The 18,042-nt window shown below is 45.6% G+C and overlaps 1 long non-coding RNA gene across 1 annotated transcript in view; it reads right to left on the bottom strand.

Moving 5' to 3' along the window:
- The window catches only part of LOC142582775 (uncharacterized), a 69,386-nt gene continuing 51,344 nt past the window's right edge, over positions 1–18,042 (bottom strand). Inside the window, exon 2 of the long non-coding RNA XR_012828485.1 lies at positions 1–457. This is a non-coding gene — a long non-coding RNA (uncharacterized LOC142582775). The remainder of the gene's footprint in view (positions 458–18,042) is intronic.

An 18,042-nucleotide genomic window follows, 5' to 3' on the forward strand; every position in this document is an offset into this window, starting at 1 on the left:
TTCAAGCTCAATTAGAGTATCTTATTCAGCGATGCATGCCACAATGTATGTATTTGAAGATTTAGGAAGCACGAGATTATTCACTGAGAAGACGGCATAATTTTTCTTTTCGGAAGTATTGCCGTTGGGCATAAATAATGAAAGAAAGTTAGATAAAAGCTTCCAGCCCTGCATTGTGCAATAACTGCAGCAGTGCCTTCGCAGGTTTATTATCCATTATCCAGTGTTAATAGTTTTCGGATAGGTTTGGCTTCAGTTTAACCTTCCTTAAACTCTTAATTCTGGTCGCCCGAGTTCCAGGACACATCCAAAGCAGGCGTCTAGCATCTGACGTTGACATAGCAGCCAAGGACTTGGGGCACCTTCCTTGGTCGTCTTTTGTCGATCCCCAAACACAGGTGACGGGTGGTGTAAGGGCCACTCCATCCCAAAGCGTCCAAAGAGATACTTCTTGCGCCTGGGAATAAAGCAGAGACACGGGGAGATCAAGGCGCGTGTGTCCCATTGGCGGTAGACTTCAGTGTTTTGTGGAAAGCACAGGTAACCGATGGAAGGGACCGGCGGAAGGGACACAGATGTCCCAGGTAAGGCAGGTGATCGAGATAGTTAGTCTGCCGTGTCATGCGAATGATTTCAACCATGTTCCTCCACCCATTGCACCTCGATACTAAGGAGTGAAAATTTGGGTAGTCTATGTCCTCTCTTGACATATTTGTAGGGTTCTTATTACTTGCTTATGGTGTTTCACTACACTACGCGAGTCAGTGTAAATTGGCACTCTCTTTATGTTGGGTACGTCACCAGTTGTCTTGATGGCGTCCTGTTTGGCTGGCCATTAAAGTACGCCAAGCCGTCTCCTGCCTACGTTATTTCGACAGTAAGACTAAAATATAGGCACTTCCTTAAAAGGAAGCTTTAGCTTGGGTGCTCCTATCTAAATACATGTTCGTTTTTCTCGGCAACCACACCACCAAATTTGGCGAGGTTTGTTGCATTTAAAAGAAAACCTTAAAATTTAGTGAATATTGGTTTCGAATGTTTGATTTAGGCCATCAATATTTTATTAAAAATTATATTATATTAAAAATCGAAAATTTCCAGAACGAAACTACCAACTTTACAAATCAGTAACTCAGGAATAAAAAATGATACCACAATTCTGTGAATTGCAACTAATAGTACATCTAAAGCGAACAAAATTGATATGTTACACATGAATCTAAAAACAATTTGTATCATGGAAACGCAGCTTTTGCAGAACCCTTATAAACAACGTAACAAATCCAGTTAAGGTGTAAGATGACATATCGAACTTGTCCGCTTTCAATGATCTAATGGATACCGTTTACAGAACGGCGATATCTGCTCTTGATGCAGAGCTATCAATTTGTAAACTTCGTGCTTATATGTTTTCGAACGCGAATTTTCGAAATTTTTTTTAACAAGATTCAGTTCCTAAATTGAAATTACGCTTACAAGAGTCACTAGAATTTAACTTTCTCTCTCAAATGTAGCAAATTTGATTAAAATCGGTCCAGAGGTTATCTCAGAAAAGCGTTTTTGCCTTTACATGTATTTGAATAGGCCACGTCGCACTTGGGCCCGAGCTAAAGCTTCCTCTTAAATACAGTTCATTTTGCTTTGGTATGATTTCGTTTTCGCCCCGGGTTCCAGTATTTGCTGCATAGCGCGATTTTCATACGCCGTGACTTCTCCATAAACGCGCAAATAACTTCGTCGACGTTAACTGGCAACCAGGGGGATGCATGGACCTGAGTGTCGACGTGGCCACTCCTGTAGAGCGGTGATGCGAGCGAAAGACTGACGCCACTCCGGTATATCCACCTAACCCCCCCAAAAAATCTCGTCTTTATTAGACAGCAGCACTCTATCCCTTTTCACCGGTGACGTTACAGGGCTGGTGCACACCCTTGCGTGGCCAAAGCAGAGATAACCGATAACACTACCTCTTCATTTTTTTTTAAGGAAGTGTTAGGACATAGAAAACAGATGAATCAGTATCGACCTACAGTACGCAGCTCTCACTTGTAGCCCTGTCGCTGTGGCGGCCTCATTTCTCGACAGTAGCGTGTCATATAACCACCAGGTCGCCCGTCCTCCAATGAAGCAGCCGGCATTGAATTGAGCGTAGAAGGCTGTGCCGAGACCTTGTATTCCTCGGATTGCCCTGCAACGTTTGGAGTCGCAAGAAATTCACATGACGGGTCGTTCGCACCGTTCGCTCACTGTGCGAGACCAACGCCCGTCTGTTTGTCTCCAGCTCAATCCCCTCGGCTGTCCCCACCCGATAATAACGAGACCACAGGACTGGACTCGACACAGTTGCCGGAATTTAGCTGTCTTTTATCCGTACCCTGTTTCCTTGGGTGAGTAGCGGTGACCGGATTGCAGCATGGCGACAGTCGTAGTCGAGTTATGCGACGCATTGCGCAGAGGGGATCAATTCTTTCAGAGAGACTAACGATTATTGCTAAGGCAGGCCCCAGTGTCCCTCACAGCCCTTTAAGAGAAGGCTACAAAGCGGTGCTGATAGGTCAGCAAGATTGCTCATAAACTTTGACTCTACAGCGTGCAATATTTGTCGCGTTGTTTTACCTTTCCAAACAATATCTGCTGAAAAACAACCATTTACTTCGAGGCGCCGATTGGCAGTGCTTCTCAATACAGCTTGTGACCTGTCTATACGAGGCGGTGCACCGGCGAATTTGGGCGGAACGACAGTGATTTCCGCTCTTGAATCAATTTTCTCACTTACGCGTACGCCTTTGATAGAAACTTCTGCGTATCTGGCATTTGAGCCATTGAATGTGCCGAAAAAAAAAGTTTTGTCGGTCGCATTCTAGAATAGACTGCAGGCCCACCTAGTTGTTTTCTGTTTATTTTATTTTATTTATTTTTATTTATTCATGAAATACTGCAGCACCTGGAAGGCCCAAGCAGAAGAGGTAAAGTACATTTATAATAAAGCAGAACATGCAGAATTGAAGTACAAGACAAATATATTGCTACAAGCACGTTAGAAAAGTAAAACGTTACATTATACAGACGAAACAACAAAGTCATTTTATGCAACACAGCTTCAGTAGTGCAAAAGTACCAATCATTAATTAACCAGAAAAACAACAGAAACAATAACAATAACAGGTTCATAAGGCAACAGGTTCAACAACAGGTTAATTAAACATGAAAAACTCAGTCAATTTATTTAGATAAATGTTCAATCGAGTCAGTGCTGGTCAGTTCAACGGACAGACTGTTCCATTCTGTTATTGTGCGAAGAAAGAAATAATATCTGAAAACGTTAGTTCTGTCACTGTGTTAGTGGCGCATGGTGACGATGTCTTGTTCCGCGGGCCGTTAGTGGATGTAGGTAAGGCTGGGGAGCGAGAGACTATTTGCCTTCATTAAGTAAGAAAAAAGAGAAATGTAAGTCGGGATTTTCCTTCTTAATTGCAGCGTTTGAATATTATGTTTAATCATTGGCCGGCTTGGAGAGTCGGTTAAGTGATATTTCGAAAAGATAAACCTTACTGCTTTATGATGAATCATTTCTAGGGCATCAATGTTGTTTTTTAGTATAAGGATCCCATATCCTAGCATCATATTACATTTTAGGACGAACAAGGGACCTATAAGCAATTAAACGAGTTTCAGCGGAAGCATGTTTTAACTTGTGTCTGAGCAGGCAAAGTTTTCGGAAAGCAGAGGCGCATAAGTAAGAAACATGGGAGATGCAGCAAAGGTTATTGGTTCATGTAACGACTAGGTATTTGTATTCGCTAACCTCGTTAAGCGGCTGAGGTGCAAGGCTGTAGGCAAATGATAGCTTAGTAAATTGTTCGTGATTTTCATGAAAAATGTTTTACTTGTATTAAGTTACATGTCCCGATGAGCGCGCCAAGATTGTATGTTTTGAAGGCTGGCATGTAATGTGGTTTGATCTTGACGTCAGGTAATTTCCCTAAAGAGCAAACAGTCGTCAGCGAACAATTTAGTTTTTACAGTAGGAGTAACAGTGTCAACGATGCAATTAATATATACGTTAAATAACTATATGTTAAATAACAACGGCCCTAAAGCACTACCCTGCGGAACGCTCGAAGTAACTGGAAGTTCACTAGAAGAGTAAGTATCAATAACAACAAATTGCCTGCGATTAGTAGGATAAGCAGCAATCCAATTTATAATATAGGCGAGTAAATTGAGCAGCTCAATTTTTTTATTAGCTTTGAATGTGCAACGGAGCTCAAATACTTTCTTGAAATCCAAAAATATGACGTCAATTTGTCCAGATTTGTCCACTAGGCTAGCGAAATCATGAATAACAGTAGTTAATTGTGTTACAGCAGAAAAGCCCTTCCGGAAGCCGTGCTGCAGGGTGTTAGGGTTGGCGTCTGACACCACGTGGCGACAGGTCATTCACCCGACCTTCGCTGAACCGGAGCCCACGTGCACCGGAGGGGTCATTCACCGGACCTTCTCTGAACCGGAGCCCACGTGCACCGGAGGGGTCATTCACCCGACCTTCTCCCCGGATTCGTCGATGAGAGGATCGACCTCTCCTGCCCGTGCTTGGTATTGCAGGAGGAGGGGCCCTCTCTCCGTGCCTGTCACGTGTCATCAATGGAAGCAAGATCCCGCCCACACTTGTAGAGAGCTATTTAAGGGGCTCCGAAATGTACTTTGATATACTTCTTGAGACTTCATACTTCATGCTTTCCTTATTTTCTTTCAACTACCTTTGAATAAACCGTGCAAGTTTCGCAATAGCAAATCGTCTCGCCCCTGCTTGGTCGCCATGATCTACCGGATGCCTGCAGCCCGCCGACAACGCCACGCTACCCAATAAGTAATGTCGCTCGAGCTTCGATAGGCAGGCGTCGCTACTTCTCGGCAGCAGTACGGTACGCTACCCTGGAGTACGCAACAAGGGGTGAAAAAATGTCCGTCTCCAAGAAACTTGTTAACTTAATTAGCTATGATAGCTCTAAAAGTTTACAACAAGAGGAGATGTGTGATATGGGACGATAGTTTGCTATTAGAGTGGAATCATCCTTAATTTTTTAGTACTGGGATAACACGGGCAGTGATCAGTCTCTAGGAAGCACAGCTGAAGACAAAGATACGCGAAATATAACTAAGAACGGGGATAACAGTTCAGCGTATCTATGAAGAAAAGCATAGGATATGCTGTCTGGCCCAGGAATTGATTTCGTTTTTATATTTAAAAGCATAGAAAAAACGCCAGACATTGAAACTATATCATATTCATCATTGTGCGTGATGCGGTCAGAAAGAGGGAGATCTGACGAGGTCATAAAAATACTGTTAAAGTACCTCTTAAACTGTTCCGCAACTTCCTGTTTCTCGATTAGCGTCGTGCAAAATCTGGTTGAGTGATTTGCGTTTTCTGCTAAGAAAGTCCCAGAACTTTTTAGGGGCAGTCCGAATAAACTTCGCCAACACATGCTGAAAGTAGTGCAGTTTGGAATTGCTGATTGTTTGGCTTAATTTTGTTTGAAAGGTAGCAACTGTGACACGAGAACTACCTTGTCGTCCTAAGCGCTTGACGTTCGTTTTGGTGTGCAAGATTTCGCGCGTCATCCAGGGTGTAGCTTTAGACGTTTTCTTAGTTTTGTTAGGGATGAAGTTATTAATGCAATAGGTACAAATGTTTTTAAAGTCGTTTCAAAGCTTAACGGTGTCATGTCAATTGAAGCTACTAAGATGAAAGTCCAAATAGTCAAGTACGCTTTCGTCCCTGGCGTGCGAGAAATCTCTGAAAGCAGCAACGTTGCATTGATTAGTTCAGGTTAGTTCAAGGGAGCAAGAAGTAGACACGCTCACGATCAGAAATTCATTTTTCAACGGAAATAGAACTGTTCGAGGGACCGACTTACAAAGACACAATCAAGTATTGTGGACGATGCGGCACAAGTTCGTGTCGGTTGTGTCAGAACTTGCTGTAGGTTGTGCTTTAAGGTAATGTCCCGCAAGTAATTAACATGTGAATTCATTAGGAAGCTGAAGGAGCCATGTACCCAATCAATTCCTGGGAGATTAAAATCACCGATAAAATGTTTCTTCGTGTGTAAATGACACCATGTGTTCGTGTAGATTATGTAGTAAATGTGCAGCCGAATCAGATGCACGATATACAGCAAATAGTAACATAGATGTATTCCGCAAGGAAAGTTTTAAAGAGATGGTCTCGATGCTATCAGCTTGACACAAGAGATCGCTACACCCGCCGCCTCTCGTAGGTCTGTCACGACGGAAGACCCGGTAATTTGGTGGAAAGACGTCCTTATAAAATTCCGTGATGCAGCCACGTTTGAGTGATTACGACAATGTGCAGGTTGCGTCCAAGAATAATCGCCTCAAGTTGATCACTCTTGTTCAGAACACTACAGGCGTTGGTATTTAGGATTCGCAGTTTTTGGCGTCAGTGGAATGAAGTCAATCATTGTTCAAAGTGTTTCGGTCTTCATGAATTTGAGTTCTTCTGTTCGCGGCTTCGACCCATCTTAACAAGTCTTTGTTTATGCGCAGTTTGTCGGTTATCAAAGTGACTTTCTTTCCTTTGTTTCTTTTTCCGCTTTCGCACTATCCCACAGCAACTTTCGCTTCCTGAGAGTATCCCGTGAATAATCATTTTGGATGTAAATCCTCGTGCCCTATAACTTGTGGGCACAATTTAAAATTTGTTCCTTCTCATTGCAATCCTGTACGAAAAGAATGACTGGCCTCTCCTGGCCTAGTTTGCCTAGGCGATGAATTCTTCCGATCGAGTGGCCGGGCACGTTAAGCTTCTGAGAAAATTCACGATCCTTAAGCACAGCATCAGTTTTCGTGGCGTCTTCGCGAACGCCAAAGACTACCAGATTTGAACGCCTACTCCTATCTTCCAGAAGAACGATTTTGGCTTTGAGGGATTTAACAGTGCGTTCAAGATCATCCACTCGTGCGGCGCGTTTTTTTTTAAAGCAGAAAAACGAGTACCCTAATTGGCAAACAGCCTTTCTAAATTTGACTGCTGCGTTCTAAGCGCCGATACATATTTAGGCAGTTTATTTTGCTGGAGTTAATTCAACATATCCACACAGTAGAAGTAGAACTGCGCAGAGCATGTTATATGCAACAATGGCATATCGCCAGGGGCACGGCAAGACCACAAGACAGTGGTAGTCACTCTTAATTGAAGTGGAGTAATAACTAACCTGCACGAAGCAGAAGAATGGTCTGTTAAGCCACATGCCTGTCGATGGTCTACAGTGCTCACTGCAAGTGTACGGTTGCAGCTGTTCCTTTATAAGGCTATGCGTTGACGTCACACGATATGCAGGTGGTGCTCGAGTTGAAGTTTCCATGGCGAATGTCAGCGTGACGTCGATATAGCACCGATGAAGCAGCTGTGTCGTGAATACACTTGGTAGGTTCTGACATATTTTGCTGGCCTGCCGGTGTAAAACTGCAATCCGTTCCGGACAGGCCAAGAACGAGCACCTGCACGAAGCAGAAGAAGAATGGCCTGTTGAGCCACATGCACGTCCATGGTCCGCCGTGCCCACTGTCACTCTCTAGTGTCACACCATGGTGAAATGTCGTTTGATTCCACAGTCCGGTAGTAGACGTGCAGGGCATCGGGCTTTCGGGTGGCTCGAACGTCCGCAGAACTGGTACCGTTGCAGTCGCCGCTGTCCCTGCGATTACCGCTGGAGCGACTGGAGTTGCAGTTCTGTGGTCGCACCCTCCCAGTCGCTGGACGGTTTCCTCGATGTTCGTTGGCCCGTGTCAAGTTCGCCGGTTGTCGCCTCGTTGCTGACGGCCCGGAGTTCCAGTTGCCGCTGGTGAACCGTTTCCTTGATTCTGGCCCTCACCAGAGCAGCTGCTAGCGTAATGGTAGCATCCAGCTGAACCGCTTACGACAACTGTGTGTCTTCGAGGTCGAAAACAAATCTATCGCGGATAATTCGCTCTCCGAAGTCTGCCAATTCACAGCGGTCGACAAGTTCATGCAGGGTTGTCACAAAGTTGTCCGCACTTTCTCCGGGCTCTTGCTTCCGGCGATGGAAGTTTGCACTTTCATAGACTATAGCCTTCGCGGCCACAAAATGGGCTTCAAGCTTTTTCTTCACCGTCTCGTAGCCTCGAGACTCGACTTCGGTACGGCCGAACGTCTGAAAAATTTTTCTGGCCTGCCTGCCCATGGTGTACGAAACCGTCCTCGCCTGGGCTTCCTCCGTTCTGTCGTTTGGCCCTGACGCGTAGCAGTAGTCATGGAATGACATAATCCATTTTGGCCATTCGGAAGTCCGATCGAAGTTCAACGACGTCGCTGGGGGGGGGGGGGGAGGGGAGTAGGCTACCGCTGGCGGGACCATCATCGCGCCGACCGATGCAGGGTGAACGCCGCAATGGCAACTATAGAAGGGGGAGGTCGATTCCACTTCGGACACCATGTCGTGTCCACTCCTGTAGAGCCATAGTACAAGCGAAAGACTGACGCCACTCCTCTGTAGCCACGTACCCAAAAAAGCCCCTCTGTTTATTATGCAGTCGCTTATTATCCCTTTTAACCAGTGGCGTCACAGGGTCCATGCAAAGCCGTGTTTGGCCAGAACAGAGATAACACTACACTGAGAGCGAGCTGATTAAGCCGCTCTTTAGCTGTCATGTTTGGCAACTGTGTATTCACTATCTTCAATGCCAAGCGTTGGTCGATAAATTGAGGAGTGTATGAACTTTTGGGAACAAGTCTCTGTCGGATTCAACTAGAGCGTCCATCATGGCCCCCTATTTTTTTTCCAGATCTCCCATTCACCTTTTAGCATAGGGATATGGGCCTTTCTCATATCTCTGACGTAAAACTCAAAAGCGGGCTGTGCAGACTTAAGTTTACCCTTGGCGACGTGCCTTGGTAAGACAAATGGTAAGCTCTGAATTGTTGTCAGGCGGCTTACAAAGCGGCACTCGAGATAGCCTCTCAACTCGTCGATATAGGGAATGAACGTGACTAGCCTGTAGTACTGATCTGCAGAAGCACTAGAATAATTCACCCGTTATTTTATTTTTATTTTTATTTTTTGTGCTGACCTGGCACCCTTGGCACTTTTGCAGTTCGATTCGAACTCGACCGCTCTGCGTGGATCCAAAACACAATTATCCTACTTTTATTGAGGGGCCGAGAAAGTGATGCGAGACGCTCTTGCCCGGGTAGAAGCGAAGACTCCCGTGATGTTAAACCTTCCCATGACAATATGCTCGAAAAATTGCGTTCTTTCGCACGTAGTCAGGTGCGTGTTTCTTGAGGGACAGGAATGAGTGCATCAATTCTTGGATGTGTGCTCTTTCTTCGCTTGCAAAAATGGCCGAAGAGTTTCGCAAAACTCTTCTAGTAACGGGGAAGAACCAGACACTGCCGACACTATAGGTTAAGAGTCGAATTCCTTATAGGCGAAGTTGTGCCTAGCAAGGTAAGCAACGTCAACATCATCGCCGAAATCTAAACTGACATGTCATCCATCTTCAATGTATAGATGCATCACCACACATTCCAGAATGGTCACGGGTGCTTGCGCACATTAAAATATAAATAATTTCTTGGGTGTTCTGTGCAAGAGCCACGATAACTATGAGGCACGCCGTAGTGGCTGACTCCGGAATAATTTTGACCACCTAGGATTCTTTAACACACACCTAAATATATACGAATACGAGCGTTTTTACCATTCCGTTCCCATCGGGAAGCTAACTTGCTACCTCTAGGACAGCATCGGAACGCCATGCCACTAAGCTACCACTTCGTTTACGCGTACATTCTAGAATATAAAAGACAGTTCGCTTAGCGCGCGCAATTTGCTTTTAGGATAAAACTCTCTACTCTAAACGACAGCATTAAAGAAATTTCGAATACAGTAGGTACGTCTTGCGCTGAGCGATAGCTTGATAACACTGACAACTCGGTGATAAACACTAGACTGATGAAAGCAGAACAGTGTACAAGTGACAGTCTAGTGCTATGCCCTACACGCGACAAGTGCGTCCTTCCTATACCGCCAACCTGGGTCGATACCGAAGGCGGTGCAATATGTCACGCGCGTATAGCGTCTAAAAGCGCTAGCTCCCACAAGGAAAGGATGCGGGAAACCGGAGCTCGCTCACTTTTATAACGAAATTGTTGCTATTTGACGCAGAGCACACCACGTGCACCTCAAAGCAGTGGTTGGTTGAGAGAAGGGCTGGCAAGGTTGTTATTCCATCGTGCTGCACACGCCTAATGTCGCGCAGCTTTATGAATAGCTTTGTTAAGTGTTTGTTTCGTGCTTGTAGACACGGCCATGGCTGTTTTGGCCGCTATGTATATACTTAATGGAGGTGCGCGTTTATATTTGCAATAAATACCATATTGAAGGGGGGGGGGGGGGGGGGGGTAGCGTATGTGGCCTAATGGGTACGGCATCTTGTTGCTGCGCTGCGAGGTCCGGGGTTCAGATTCCGCCGTCAGGCTCCGTAATTTCTTTATTACTAAGCTATATCCTTGTGCTAACACGTAGCTATTTTCGTCCATGCCTACAAAAAAAAAATATGGGGTTTTACTTGTCAGAACCATGATCTCACTGTGAGGCACGCAGTAGTGGGGGACTCCGGAAATTTGGACCATCTGGGGTTCTTTAACGCGCACCTAGATCTAAGTACACGGGTGTTTTCGCATTTCGTCCCCATCGAAATGCAGCCGCCGTGGCCGGGATTCGATCCCGCTACCTCGTGCTCAGCAGCTCAACGCCATAGCCTCTAAGCAACCGCGACGGGTCGTCCGTGCCTACGCTTCTGTAGTGCGAGAGCCGAAGCTATGGAATTTTCTACTAAGATTACTAGAGGGAACTCTGGCGCTGGCACTGCAAGCATGGCGGTTCAGCTATAGCATGGGAATGACGAGTAGCACAAGGATTCGCCTAAACTTTGTCCATATGGCTTTAAATGGCTTTAAACGTTTCCATTGCAAAAAAATATCGCGTTACAAATGCAACAATTTACAATGAATATGCTTGTGCGTAGGGTCTTATTTCTGTGCTTAGAAATGTAAAATTTCTTCGAAATTTAGGCCAATAAAGGTAGATGATGGAGCTCAGTGAATAAAGCTACAAGAACGTGTGAAGCCACAAGCACAAAAATATGTGGCAGGGAAACTATCGCAGTAGGAAACTATATGCCTGAAACCCCCCTCTGAGCCCTCAAGGCGACAATTCGACCCTCGTCGAACCCAGGGGAGAAAGGCAGAAAAAACTTCGCTTCAAAGAAAAAGAGGGAAAGGGGAAGACAAATTTAGTTGCTAGCCCAACAGCCTACCATCTCCATAAAATGGATAAGGGGTATTTAGATAACTGTTGCAGTGAAACTATTGGCCATACGTGTGTTTTAAGTGTGCCACTTCATGCCGGTGTTATTGCCGCATAAGCGGTTTTTCTCGAGGTCTCCCGAAGAGTTCCGTTCCAGGAAGCTATTCATATCGCCCGACATGGCGGAACCCGACCTAATATACCCACTGCAGGCTGAATGGTCAGCCGTTCGAGGGAAGTCAATGGTATTGTAAACTCTCTCTACCTTTCAGCTCACCGCGGCATGAAAATTCAAGAGATACCTTGGATGTCTTGCGTTTGGTTCTCGATATCGATGGCAGAAGGCCTAGTTTATGGGAAAACACAGGCGGCTTGCCATTGTCCCTGTCTTGGATTGGCGTGGCTTCCAGCAGAATGCGCTCTCCGTTCGTAGCAGCTCGCGACTTATAACTATTGAAACGAACATTGCCGCACACAAATGTAAGAACGCACGACAGAACGCTTAATTTTATTGCACACAATATCGCAAATAAACGATGACACAGATGCATATCTCTTGTTCGGTGCTCAATAAACATGTGTAAAATTTAGCCGAAGCCTGAGCACTAATGCAAAGCGTTTAAAGACGTAGACATGGAAAGTGTGAACAATTATTTGGTTTTCGATGGCTCGCGGGAACTCGCGGCTTGAGACGATGGAAACGTTCGTTCACCCCCCCCCCCCCCAATCACATACACAAACGTAGGAACGTGCAAAGACGGTACACCTTGCTCGGCTTCCAAATGCACCGTTTGCGATCGGCTCTGATCACGCGAGAGCTAGAAAAACTTCGCAGTTTCAGTTTCGATTTTTCATTTATAAGCCGCAGAGATACACCTGGCTTAGCGGTGTTTCGCGACAACACGTCATTGATTCGTCGTGAGAAAGCGCTGCATGAACAGCAAAGTGTTTAACGGATCCACTTGTAGGTAAGGTGCCGCCACAGGAAGTGCAAGCGGAAGCGCCTTCGAATCGAACAAGGAACGTTGTGACCGCGCTTGTGGTGCAGACTGGGACCGTCGCCAACCACGATCTACGCACGCCTCTTGGCAATTACTTTCATTGTTCGTGACGGGCTCGCCAGCCTTAGCTTTTTCGGTTGCCTATAGTTTGGTTCAGAAATATTCTTATTTTTTTGTATTTGCCTACCCTTCCGACGGTGCTGAATAAGGGCAAGACCGAGGGCCCTAGCCTGCTTTTAATGCGTGACAAGTTCAACCCAGTTTTCTGTAACGAGTAATCTGGTCGTTCTCGTGGGCCGATACCGAGGATGGTGCGATGTCAGAAATACGGCAGAACCCATCTCGCGATGAATGCCGACGTCAGTGTGATTAGCATTGACGCAATGCATCGACACACGTACTGCTACCACCGAAACGCGTCATGAGTGAGGCGTGTATGCAGCCGAGCTCCTCTCTCGCGCTTCCCTCTGGACAGGCTGCGCCTCCTCGCGTAGCCGTAGCGAAGTCCCCACAAGGCACGTGTACGAATGTACGACCAGACAAGACTGTGCGAATATATATGACGTGAATTCGAGTACGCCCAGTACGGCAGAAATTCAAATTATTTTTCTTTTTGTCACTGAACATCGGCATATATATTCAGTGGCACTTACGTAGCCACACAAGTTGGTGCGAAACGGGCGTATTGAAAAGCAACACATATATTGTGGCACATACCCAGTCACACCTACCCAGCGACCCAAATTGGTGTTAAAGAGGTGTATTGAAGACAGGCACATGCCCAGTTGTACATACTCAGTGATCGAAGTTAACATCAAACAAGTTTATTGGAGTGTGGAACATACCTAGTTTAACATACCCATTGACCAAAGTTACTGTAGTAGAGTTTAATTGAGGAGCCGCACACAAGCAGTGGCACATGCGCAGTAAGATAAGATGGCGTGAAACGAGTTAATTGATGAGCGGCAGATACCTATTGAGTAATACTCATTACCCAAGTGGCCCGACTGTCGGTTTTGAACGCGGCTCCCTCAGAACAGCTGCCTGATTCCCTAACCATTAAACCATGGACTACCCAGTGAGCCAAGTTGGTGGGAAAACTTTTAGAGCCACAGATAGACAGACAGTCAGACCCTGGAAAGTGCGCGAAGTGTCCTGAGAATACTACTCGCTTTAAATTTCGCCAGAACCCATCTCATGATCAATGTCAACGTCAGTGCAATCAGAGTAGAAGCAATGTAACGACATACCGCATTGCCAACGCTGAAAAATGTGCATCAAAGATGCATTGAGGAACAGCACGTAGCCAGTGACACATACCAAGTGACCCAAGCTGGCTTTTTCGGTGGCCGCTCGACGACGACGACGATGGCGACGACGACGACGACGACGACCCGATACGCTGGAGATTGTCTCCAGCTGGCTCGTTTGCTGACCAACGAGGATCGGGGACGTCAGAAGACATGACACCCGCCGCGATGGCTTAGCCGCAATGGTGTTGCGCTGCTCAAATCGCGGGATCAAATCACGGCCACCGCGCGCGGTGGCATTTCGATGAGGGCGAAATGCAAGAACACCCGTATCCCGTGCATTGAGGACGTTAAAGATCCCCTGTTGGTCGAAATTAATCTGGAGTCCCCCACTGTGGCATGCCTCATAATCAAAGCGTGGTTTTGGCACGTAAAATCCCAGAATTAAAAAAAATACACGACGTGACAGTGATCAGGCCACACTTACTTTCCCTGCCGCGTTTCCCTTGTTTGGATTTGAATACCACCTCACTAGCCTGGCCATTCTTCTAAACTACTTGCACGGTATCCAGTTTCGTACCGTATCATCACCGCCACCCGACTTGTGAATTATATCGACGATCCCGTTACACCATCCCGGAACCTTCGTTGTCGGGGTCGCGAGACAGTGCACGTTAGCTGCCTGGAACAATATTATGACCTTCTCATCTCATCTGCTCCCTTAATCGCCAGGATGGCTCCGCTTCACACGCGGGTTTAATGTAATGAAGCAGACCTGCCTGGTGTTTTTCGCCGCAACTCGATGACAACCTGTACGGTTACTGTGCAAAAGAGCTCGTGCTGTTCGCTGTTGGTAAGCCGGTGCTAGACTATCTCCAACGGTTATCACATTCTTAATATATATATATATATATATATATATATATATATATATATATATATATATATATATATATATATATATATATAGTGTTGCCTTCAGAGGAGACGAGTCCCGCCAACGACCGAGCTCCTTTCCCTCATAAACGTATTTATTGCGGAGAAGCCAGCTTTCAAGAATATGCGAAGAAACACGTTTGTTTGACCATTCATGCAACTTCGTTCATTGAGCAATTAAAGACAGCTTTTTCAAGGCCCTCAAGCAAGAAAAACTTGTACTCTTTCATTTGTATCCTTCGCGCTCTGGTCTGCGCTTGCGGTGACAGTCCTTGCTGAGCAAGGTGGTAGTATGGGAGCGATTTTTCTCACCGAGGCTGTACACCTCTACCGTCCAAAGAAGTTTTCGTGTCGTGGGCGTGGTAAGCAAAAAAGAAAAAAAAAAACTCCCCATGCGTGGCTCGATCCCGAAGATAATTCAATGCCGGGCTGACCCGCGCCGGAGGTGCAGTTCGCCATTAAGGGGCCCACATACACAGCTCCGCTGGTCATCCTTCTTCACAGAGTAGAAGGGCACTTAGTATATTTTTTTTGTGACCTGGAACTGTGATCGCTACACGTATGCGCGAGCTTAAGGGGCTAGACGAAGACGATTGAGCTGTAGTGCTTACAGTGACTTAAAATACACATTTAACAATATTGGGCCCACCTTGAAGAATAAATTAGTCACAACAAATGACCCGACTTAGTTACATATAGTAGAGGTATTGCGCTAAATATTTCTTTGCTGTTAGAAATTTACTAAGAACAAGTTGTTTTCAACGTGGAGAATGCACGAGTACTCGGCCAACTAATCGACAAAATTAACTTCATTGTCAATGTCATGGACATTCCCTGAAACATGTTTTCCTCGCCCTTTGAAGATTGAAGCTTTAGTTGAATGTGCAACTTTGAATGTGCTTGATGTTCCCATGTTTTTTTTTGTATTATTGCTGTTTTGACTCGCTTACAGTAACGCCCAACTGTGCGACCTGAGTTTCTGCATGAATAAAAAAATCTTAAATTTGTGTGAACGATAACAGACTGCAGGTGTTTTGTTCACACCACGTGCAATTATTTGCACCTTGTTAAGTGCAGTGGCATAGCTGCAGTCACGTCCACTTCAACGCAGACGTGAATAAATTCGTAAAATTGTTGGAACTGAAGACTGCCGGCACTAACTTTTGTCTGTTGGAGACATTCCCATCACCTTCGCTTGCATTCGCCATTTACCCGTATTCAAGGTCCAGGAACCCGGATGCAGTTCTGCTCCTCATATCTGGCGTGTTTCAACTCGTTTACCATTGCCAGCAGCATTTCCTCCTGTGACAAAGGCGGGCGGAAACTCAGAGTGCTCATATCATCACTTCCCGCCGTTTGTTAAAGAAAAACGTGATCCCAATATAGTTTGTACTGTATCTTGCCCAAGCAGTCGGCTCCTTTTACGTCACTCTTTCTTTTTTGTTTTTCAGAGACGCCCATTAGGCAGGAAATGACACTAAATTATTTTTTTTCGAAATGAGCTTCTCCCAATTTAATTAGCAAATCGAATTGCACAGAATCTGGTTAAACTACTCAGTAGCCCTGCAGTGGTGACAAAGACAGCTGTAAGGACATGTCTCAACTTAATGTAGGATTTTCGTATGAGCCCATCCACAAGAGGATCGTTCTTGCCATTCATTCATTCATTCATTCATTAATTCATTCATTCATTCATTCATTCATTCATTCATTCATTCATTCATTCATTCATTCATTCATTCAAAGCATTCCTAAGCGTTTCTGCCGGTCTTTCCACATAAAAAGTAATTTCGTGACGTGACTGAAGGTGAGATGGCAGAAAACTAAGGTTTACAATTCCTAAACGCGCAGACAACGTGGGCCCAGGTGAAAGCCAGCATTCTTGCACACTACCGGTGTCTCGTCTCCGCAAAGGAAGCCAGCAACCGAAACACGTCGGAAGAATAACGACAACAAGTGCGCAGGCAACACGGCGAGCCATCAACCACGCAACAACATCAACGCAGAAGTCGAAACGAAGGCCGGTCTCCCGAGAGCTTCCGCCGTCCCACGCTGCGTCGCGATTGGCTCGTCTGTTCGCGCGGTTCACCAATAGCGACGCGTTTTTTTGACGACGCGCGTGGCCGGATGCCGCGATCGCAGCGCGTGTCATCTCGTGTCTCGGAAGGGCCATCATCTGAAATCTGGCCGTTCGGGCCCCTCGAGTCTGGGGAGATTGTTAATTTGTTCCCGAAGCCAGTAACCGTGAACTGTGACCGCTTGACAGATATGAGTTTATCCCGAATCCCTCAGCGTTAGTCCTTTAAGTATATGAGCGTAATTTGGTGCAGAAGAGTTTGCTAAACGTTAGAGGCCGACCAATTAAGAGAAACAGTAAAAAATCTAAAGATAATGTGGGAATCGTACGGCGTCCAGAGCAAGGCTTCTTCCCGAGACGCTCTAGAGGTAAGCTACGATGCGTGTCGAGCGACTCCTGTTCCTCTAAGTAGGACAACCTCGTCAGGTTGACCGATTGATTGCTCATTGATTGATTGACGGGTTTTATGAAGTACTGTGCGGTCCACGAAGGACGCCATTGCTGAGAACTCCGAATTAGTTTCGACCACCCTGCGATTGCCTAAGTTCCGATAAAATGTCCGTACACAAGCATTTTTGCATTTCGTGTTCATGGGAATGTGACCGCAGTGTCCTAACATAGCCTCGCTTGTGACCGCAACCACTGCGCAACCCTACGAGATTTTTGACTCGACAGAATTCAACTAGGAATACTCGTAGTACATCGGGAAACTATCAGTTTTACTATGGATGCTTTGATAGAAACAGTCACTGCTTTAAGAGAAGGTAACAACTAAATTATCGTTGGTCAGTGAAAGTGCAGAAGGGAACTCATGTTTTCTTCTTTTTTTCAAGCTTTTGGTATAGTTCTACTGCTTAAAAAGCCCGGCCTTCTTGAAGGGCAGTCATTACTTATTTTGCTACCTGGCATAAGTTTTGTTGCTTACGTTATAATGCGTCTACAATACGGAGCATAGCGACGAGAAAACGCATGACTCAAGAATCGACGTCAGGGTCCTGCTAAATTGAAAGAACTTTCTTTAGCGATTTGTGGTTTTCATGCAAGAAGCCCTGTATCACATAACCAGTCCTAAGCTGATTAGCCATTTAAGCAGCTTACAAAACGTCTCGTAGGGCTCCTTATACTTTTTCAAGAAACAAAATTAGGTCTTGGTCACGAACGATCGCCCAATAATCCGCTATGACAAAAGCTAGGAATAGTAGTGCTTATAGCACAGCAACACTGGAACTCAGTATAAATGAGGAATCGTTAAAATTGCAACAAACGAAGCTGTAAGCTGCGCTCAAACTAGGCTTGTGACTGGAATATTGAAACCAGTAAACGGGCGTCCCATTCCTTCCTTTACAAATTGCCTTCATGTTACTTTAGTCACGCGTGTCACCAATTTTATTTTGTGAGGGCAACGTTTCTGACGGTGG

The sequence above is a fragment of the Dermacentor variabilis genome, chromosome 5, assembly GCF_050947875.1.
Source record: "Dermacentor variabilis isolate Ectoservices chromosome 5, ASM5094787v1, whole genome shotgun sequence".
Lineage (NCBI taxonomy): Eukaryota > Metazoa > Arthropoda > Arachnida > Ixodida > Ixodidae > Dermacentor > Dermacentor variabilis.